At 37.6% G+C, this 9,242-nt stretch overlaps 1 pseudogene; it reads right to left on the bottom strand.

Moving 5' to 3' along the window:
* Positions 1-636: 636 nt before the first annotated feature.
* Positions 637-1,516, bottom strand: LOC128773915 (tubulin polyglutamylase complex subunit 2-like; annotated as a pseudogene).
* Positions 1,517-9,242: the final 7,726 nt, after the last annotated feature.

The following is a 9,242-nucleotide window of genomic DNA, read 5'->3' as shown; positions in this document are numbered from 1 at the left end:
TTCTTTTTGCAATTGAGGAATTGAATTTTTAAAATTTTTTGTTTGTTGTTTCGGGAGAGAGAGAGAGAGAAGGAAAGCACATGAGCAGGGGAGAGATACAGAAGGAGGGAGAGAGAGAGAATCGCAAGCAGACTCTCGCTGCAGGGCTCAAACACATGAACACATGATGACCTGAGCTGAAATCAAGAGTCGGACACTTAACCAACTGAGCTACCCTGGCACCCCAGAGGAATGGAATGTTTAACATAGTTTAAATAGCCACATGTGGCTAGTGGTTGCCAATTGAATGGCACAGTTTTAATGCCTGGTCAAAATCAGTGGTTTATTTGGGGGAGTTCTCTAATCACTGCTAATGGGTGTCCAGGGCTGAGGGTGGAAAGAGAGGGAAGCTCTTAACAGATCTATTTATCTACTTAAACAAATGCTCCACAGCTTTCGGAGGCTGGATGGAGAAATGACCCTGGGGGAGACCTGTGTACACCTTTGAACTCCTGGTTAATGCCAACAGGAGTAAAAGGCCTAGGATTTGGCTTACTCATGTAGGAAGAAAAACATGGTTCCACACACAGAATCTGAGGCTTGGGACATCTGTGCATGGAAATTATTGCTGTGGGGCTGGTGGGGAGGTGGTGATGCTCATTTCTGGATGGGGTTTCCAGAGCTAGAAGAGTATTTAGAGGTGGAGGGAGGACCTGAGGGCCCTTTCTGGCCACGTGTAGGCTATACAGGAGCTTTCTTGTTGGAGATTAAGGTCTTGCTCTTGCTCTTGAACATTTTGCTGGGATCCAGCTTGTTCATGAAGGAGTAGGTCTCTTCCGTGAGCAGGTTTGTGTTGTAGGTAATGGGTTTATACGTGTTGAACAATTGCTTGGCCTGTGGGCTAATGCCATAGCTGGTGAAGGCATACTGCCACTCCGGCAGGCCCAGGTGCATGATGAGCAGGCAATAGTAACCAGTACAAGTATCTGTGATCAAATGCCAGTGTGATGCTCTGGCCAGGAACCAGAAGTCAATGTCTTATGCTACTGCTGCTTTCCCTCTTTTGTAGACAAGGTAAACCTTCCCATTCCCATTTCCAAGGATCCAGCTCAAACATCACACTGCAAGAATCAAAGTGAGGCTTCTCTGGCTGGTTCTCACTGGCTTCAAGTGCATCATCTTCCAGGTCTTCCAGGGTTGGTGCATTAGGGAGTGAATACATGGAAGACTGGTTGAGTTGAGTCAGTTTTGAGATTCTATTAATTGCCATGCTGCCCAATGGAATGGTGTTCTCATCCAGCTTCACACTCCATGTCATGTGGAAGCCATTGTTAATCAGATAAAAATTCTTCACATCCTCTGATAGCAAGCAGTTACTTTTTTGTTCCCCTGAAGAAATCATATGGCGTTCAGCAGGCAGCTTTTCTATGATAGCCACCTTTGTTACACCTGGAGAAGATTTTAGGATGTGCATGATCCCCAGGGTCAGCTTCTCCAGGTGCAGCTGGCTGCAGCCTCAGGGTGAAGCCTCCTCCATGGTTCATACATGGGCTCTTTGTGCAGTGGGGGTGGAGGTGGCGACTGGTGGGAGAGCAGGTTGGGCAGGAGGGCTGGACATCGCCCCAGAGGCTCCGTGGCCGAGTTCACTGCATGCAGGGAGTTGCAGTGCTTGGCATCTGAGAGCGCAGTGGGGCAGAGAAGGGGGGCCTGGGCTGCTCTGGGAGTGATAGTGACATGGGTGCTTGTTCTCCTGGCCCTGACAGCCACTCCACACCACACTGCCAGGACATCTTCAGAGAAAATCTTTGAACACAGCTAGAGAGAAATGATGGATTACCTCTAGGGAAACAACAATTAGAAAGGTAGCAGATGTCTCACTTGAAACTACGGAGGCCAGAAGGAGGTGGCAAAGTATTTTGTATGTGGAAAAATAACTATAGGCCTCATTGGTCCACAAAAGTAACTTCAACAAATTTAAAAGAATTGAAACCATACTTAGTATGTTTGCTGACAATAATAGAATCAATATACAAATAAATAACATAAATATAGCAGTAAACCCTCAAAAGCTTTTGAAATAAACACTGCAACTCTAAATAATCACAGGTAAAAAGGAAACTAAAAATAATGTGCAACTAAAAGAAAAATGAATACAAATATCAACTTTTGTGCAATAAAGTAATGCTGAAGGTAAATTTATAGCACTAGATTCTTATATTAGAAAAGGGTGGAAGAAAAGGGGAATAAAAGAACAAGAAAACTATAAAAAAGCCAGAAAACAATTTATAAGTTGACATTATGAAGTTCATAACTAACAGTAATTACTCTAAATGCAAGTGTATTGAATTCTCCAAAGGACTTTAAGAAAATGCTGACTATAAGAGAGTCCCTTCAGCTTTACAGATACATACAAACTCAAAGTCAAGGAATTGCGAAAATAGCCCATGCCAGTGGAAACAAAAAGCAAGCAGGAGTAGCTTTAGTTAAATCACACAAAACAGACTTTAAGTTAAAACTAGGAAAACAGTCAATGAAGGTAATTATGTAACAATAAAGGGGTCAGTTTATCAAAAGATATAACAATCTTCAATAACAACTTAGCAGGGATGCCTGGGTGGCTCAGTCAGTTGAGCGTTCGACTTCAGCTCAAGTCATGATCTCGTGGTTTATGGGTTCAAGGTCCTCATTGGGCTCTGTGCTGACAGCTCAGAGCCTGGAGCCTGATTTGGATTCTGTGTGTGTGTGTCTCTCTCTGCTCCTGCTCATGCTCTGTCTTTCTCTCTCTCTCAAAAATAAATAAAGATTTTTAAAAATTTAAAAAAGAACAATTTAGCAAACCAAATTCGACAGCAGATCAAAAGGATCATATACCATGATCAAGCAGTATTTATCCTTGGGATGCAAGGATGATTTAACAAACACAAATTAATAAATGATCCATGACATTAGCAAAATGAAGGATAAAAATCATATGATCATCTCAATACATTCATAGAAAACATTTGACAAAATTCAACATATTTTTCATGTTAAAAACTCTCAGAAAACTAGGTTTAGAAGGAAGGTATAAAGACCACATCTAACATAAAGACCATATATAACAATCCCACAGCTAACATCATGTTTAATGGTGAAAAGCTGAAAGCTTTTCCTCTAACATAAGGAATAAGACAAGGTTGCCAACTTTTACCACTTTGGTTTTACATAGTATTGGAAGTCCTTGCTGGAGTAATTAGACAAGAAAAAGACATAAAAGCCATCCAAATCAGAAAAGAAGATATAAAATTGTCTCTTTACAGAGGATATAATATTATATATAGAAAACCTTAAAGGCTCCACCAAGAAACTGTTAGGACTAATGAAGGAATTCAGGAAGGTCACCAGATAAAAAATCAATACATAAAAATCCATTGTATCCCTACACATTAACAATGAATAATATGAAAGAGAAATTAAGAGTGTTGCATTTACATGGGGCACCTGGGTGGCTCAGTCAGTTAAGTGATGACTCTTGGTTTTGGCTCAGGTTCATGGATTCATACGTTCAAGCCTGCCCCTCCCCCCTCTCAAAATAAATAAATAAACTTAAAAAAAGGAAAATTGCATTTACAATAGTATCAGAAAGAACTAAGATCAAGAAGATGAAAGATCTATACACTGAAATCTATAAAATGCTGATGAAAGAAATTAAAGAAAACACAAATAAATAAAAGATATCCTGTGTTCATGTATTCAAAGAATTAATATTCAAATGTCCATACTACCCAAAGCAATCTACAGATTCAATGCAATCTCTATCAAAATTCAATCACATTTTTCTTTTTACCGAAATAGACAAAATAATCTGAAAATTCATATGGAACCACACAAGGCACTGAATAGCTAAAGCAATCTTGAGCAAAAAGAGCAAAGCAGGAGGCATTACAGTTCTGGATTTAAACTATTACAAAGTTAGGGGCGCCTGGGTGGCTCAGTCGGTTAAGCGACCGACTTCGGCTCAGGTCATGATCTCATGGTCCGTGAGTTCGAGCCCCGCGTCGGGCTCTGTGCTGTCCGCTCAGAGCCTGGAGCCTGTTTCAGATTCTGTGTCTCCCTCTCTCTCTGCCCCTACCGTGTTCATGCTCTGTGTCTCTCTGTCTCAAAAATAAATAAGTGTTAAAAAAATTTAAAAAAAATAAAATAAACTATTACAAAGTTATAGTAATCAAAACAGTGGTATTAGCATAAAAAACAGGCAATTAGATTAATGGAAAAAACGAGAAATTAGATATACCCAGGTACATGTAGTTAATTAATTTTTGATAAAGGTACAAAGAATACACAATGGGGAAAGAATAATTTCTTCAATAAATGGTATTGGGGAAATAGGATCTCCAAAACCAAAAGAATGAAATCAGACTCGTATCTTACAGCACACACAAAGATCAACTCAAAATGGATTATAGACTTAAACATAAGACCTAAAGCATAAAACTACTAGAAGAAAATATTGGGGAAAGCTCCTTGATGTTAGTCTTGGCAATGATTTTTTGATTTGACACCAAAAACAAATACAATAAAAGCAAAAATAACAAATGGGATTACATCAAACAAAATAGTTGCTGCACAGCACAAGAAACCATCAACAAAGTGAAAAGCCAACCTATGAAATGGAAGAAAATATTTGCAAACCACATATCCAATAAGGAGTTAATATCCAAAATATATAAGGAATTAATACAACTCAGTAGTAAAACAACAAGTAAACCAATGAAAGAATGGTCAAAGAATGTGATTAGACATTTTCTCAAAGAAGACATACAAATGGCCAATAGGTACATGAAAAGATATTCAACATCAGTACTCATCAAGGAAATGCACATCAAAACCATAATGAGATACAACCTCACAACTGTTAAGATGTCTATTATCAAAAGATAAGAGATAAATAATGCTGGTGAGGATGTGGAGAAAAGGAAACTTTTGTACATTGCTGTTTGGAAAGTTAATTGGTGCAGCTCTTATGGAAAACAATACGGAGGTGCCTCAAGAAAATAGAATTACTATATGATCCAATAATCTCACCTTTTTTTGTTTGTTTAAAATTCTAAAATTTTTATAAATTTTAGAAATAATTTTAGCTATAAACATAACAAACCTATCTAATAATATTTATATTTCAATTAGGAGCAAGAATAAAACCTATAGTGTGCAAGACAGTTTATTCACTTTGTCAGGGTCAATAAGCACAGTGGCATAGTCAGGATTTGACAGACTTAACTTAAGAGAAAAGTCCTGCAGAATAGACAGGTAAGCAAATGAAATGAAAGTATTTTATGCATTTGTAAATGGCATGGTAGGGGAAGAGTGGACTTGGTAGAGGTTTCAGAGAAATAAGGAAACTTGGGGAGATGCAAAAGGACTTTGAAAAAGCTTGGCATTTTCCAAAGGGTAAAATTAAGAATATTTGTTGCAACAATTTTGTCCCTAATTCTAGGAATTTCTGATTTACTTTTAATAGCTAATGTGAAGAACAGAAATCACTTCAGAATAATTGGAAATATTTAGTATACCTCCATCACAGCACCCTCCATCACATGCACCCTCCATCTCATGATCATATACAGAATGCATTTGTATGTAGTAATCACTTCAATGTGTGAATATTTATTTATGTAGAACTTTCCTGGTTCTAGAGCTTAGTTTATTACTTTCCACCATTGGGGTCAAAGGCCTATAAATTTCTCCAGTTTTTGTATCATCAGTATCTCTCCTGCAATAACAAAGAGCATTATTGACAAAGCAATCCTGAACTCCAAACTGTTTCAGGTGTAGTCCTAGTAGCAACAGTTTAAGTATTACTAGAGAATTTATCAGTTACAATTACCAGTTACAATGACAACTGTACAGTTGTACAATTACAGTTACAATTTATCAGTTACTCTACCTCTAGACCTTCCCAATCAGAAACTTTAGGGTTAAGACCAATCTGTTTTAATAAGCCTTTCAGTGACTTCTGATGCATACTCAAGTTTAAAAACCACTGCTATAGGAGAAATGTACAGTAGAGCAGTCAAGTTAGTAGGCACTAATATTTAAATTCTAAAAAAAAAACACAAAAAAAACAAAAAACAAAAAAACAAAAAAAAACACTTCACTAACTTTCATCATACACTTTGATAAGTTAAGCACCATTCCAATAAAACACTAAAACCATTCCTATGCTAGCTCTCTGATATTTTTACACTAACAAGCTTCCAGGGAAATTGAGATTGTCAAGCAAGAATTCATTATCAAAGGAGAATTTACCCTGATTTTGCTGATTTGGGGAATCTATTGTTCTTCTCTGGTTATCTAAAGAAATATGCCATGAAAACAAATCTATATTCAGCCTGAGTGCTTCCAAGGCTACCTTTCTGAAATTTCCTTACTCTGTTTTTAAAGCCAATTACCCACTAAATTCTCCACTTCTCAATGGGCTCCAAACATGTACACTGCTCGCTTTTACAACACTGCCTTAATACGTGAAAGGAAACAAAACCTTTTACATTAGAGTCCAATCTAAGCTACAAAGCCGGTGCCATCTTCCTACTAAGTAAGAAATGGAGAATCCCAGTTACAACAGACTAAGAAATTGATGTGGTGATAATTGAGAGTAGACTACAAACAAGGCATGTGAAGCATAAAAAGAAAGAAATGTTCATCTCTGGGCTTAACAGTAGAGAAAGAAATTAGTTTCTTCTCCATCATGGGTACACATAGCTACTCAGTACACAGAGCCCGACGCGGGGCTCGAACTCACGGACCATGAGATCATGACCTGAGCCGAAGTCGGTCGCTTAACCGACTGAGCCACCCAGGCGCCCCTAACTTTGTAATAGTTTAAATCCAGAACTGTAATGCCTCCTGCTTTGCTCTTTTTGCTCAAGATTGCTTTAGCTATTCAGTACCTTGTGTGGTTCCATATGAATTTTCAGATTATTTTGTCTATTTCGGTAAAAAGAAAAATGTGATTGAATTTTGATAGAGATTGCATTGAATCTGTAGATTGCTTTGGGTAGTATGGACATTTGAATATTAATTCTTTGAATACATGAACACAGGATATCTTTTATTTATTTGTGTTTTCTTTAATTTCTTTCATCAGCATTTTATAGATTTCAGTGTATAGATCTTTCATCTTCTTGATCTTAGTTCTTTCTGATACTATTGTAAATGCAATTTTCCTTTTTTTAAGTTTATTTATTTATTTTGAGAGGGGGGAGGGGCAGGCTTGAACGTATGAATCCATGAACCTGAGCCAAAACCAAGAGTCATCACTTAACTGACTGAGCCACCCAGGTGCCCCATGTAAATGCAACACTCTTAATTTCTCTTTCATATTATTCATTGTTAATGTGTAGGGATACAATGGATTTTTATGTATTGATTTTTTATCTGGTGACCTTCCTGAATTCCTTCATTAGTCCTAACAGTTTCTTGGTGGAGCCTTTAAGGTTTTCTATATATAATATTATATCCTCTGTAAAGAGACAATTTTATATCTTCTTTTCTGATTTGGATGGCTTTTATGTCTTTTTCTTGTCTAATTACTCCAGCAAGGACTTCCAATACTATGTAAAACCAAAGTGGTAAAAGTTGGCAACCTTGTCTTATTCCTTATGTTAGAGGAAAAGCTTTCAGCTTTTCACCATTAAACATGATGTTAGCTGTGGGATTGTTATATATGGTCTTTATGTTAGATGTGGTCTTTATACCTTCCTTCTAAACCTAGTTTTCTGAGAGTTTTTAACATGAAAAATATGTTGAATTTTGTCAAATGTTTTCTATGAATGTATTGAGATGATCATATGATTTTTATCCTTCATTTTGCTAATGTCATGGATCATTTATTAATTTGTGTTTGTTAAATCATCCTTGCATCCCAAGGATAAATACTGCTTGATCATGGTATATGATCCTTTTGATCTGCTGTCGAATTTGGTTTGCTAAATTGTTCTTTTTTAAATTTTTAAAAATCTTTATTTATTTTTGAGAGAGAGAGAAAGACAGAGCATGAGCAGGAGCAGAGAGAGACACACACACACAGAATCCAAATCAGGCTCCAGGCTCTGAGCTGTCAGCACAGAGCCCAATGAGGACCTTGAACCCATAAACCACGAGATCATGACTTGAGCTGAAGTCGAACGCTCAACTGACTGAGCCACCCAGGCATCCCTGCTAAGTTGTTATTGAAGATTGTTATATCTTTTGATAAACTGACCCCTTTATTGTTACATAATTACCTTCATTGACTGTTTTCCTAGTTTTAACTTAAAGTCTGTTTTGTGTGATTTAACTAAAGCTACTCCTGCTTGCTTTTTGTTTCCACTGGCATGGGCTATTTTCGCAATTCCTTGACTTTGAGTTTGTATGTATCTGTAAAGCTGAAGGGACTCTCTTATAGTCAGCATTTTCTTAAAGTCCTTTGGAGAATTCAATACACTTGCATTTAGAGTAATTACTGTTAGTTATGAACTTCATAATGTCAACTTATAAATTGTTTTCTGGCTTTTTTATAGTTTTCTTGTTCTTTTATTCCCCTTTTCTTCCACCCTTTTCTAATATAAGAATCTAGTGCTATAAATTTACCTTCAGCATTACTTTATTGCACAAAAGTTGATATTTGTATTCATTTTTCTTTTAGTTGCACATTATTTTTAGTTTCCTTTTTACCTGTGATTATTTAGAGTTGCAGTGTTTATTTCAAAAGCTTTTGAGGGTTTACTGCTATATTTATGTTATTTATTTGTATATTGATTCTATTATTGTCAGCAAACATACTAAGTATGGTTTCAATTCTTTTAAATTTGTTGAAGTTACTTTTGTGGACCAATGAGGCCTATAGTTATTTTTCCACATACAAAATACTTTGCCACCTCCTTCTGGCCTCCGTAGTTTCAAGTGAGACATCTGCTACCTTTCTAATTGTTGTTTCCCTAGAGGTAATCCATCATTTCTCTCTAGCTGTGTTCAAAGATTTTCTCTGAAGATGTCCTGGCAGTGTGGTGTGGAGTGGCTGTCAGGGCCAGGAGAACAAGCACCCATGTCACTATCACTCCCAGAGCAGCCCAGGCCCCCCTTCTCTGCCCCACTGCGCTCTCAGATGCCAAGCACTGCAACTCCCTGCATGCAGTGAACTCGGCCACGGAGCCTCTGGGGCGATGTCCAGCCCTCCTGCCCAACCTGCTCTCCCACCAGTCGCCACCTCCACCCCCACTGCACAAAGAGCCCATGTATGAACC

This window comes from Panthera pardus, unplaced genomic scaffold (genome assembly GCF_024362965.1).
Source record: "Panthera pardus isolate Hobbes unplaced genomic scaffold, ASM2436296v1 HiC_scaffold_27, whole genome shotgun sequence".
Taxonomy (NCBI): Eukaryota; Metazoa; Chordata; class Mammalia; order Carnivora; family Felidae; genus Panthera; species Panthera pardus.
This window is presented reverse-complemented; position numbering and strand designations above follow the sequence as displayed.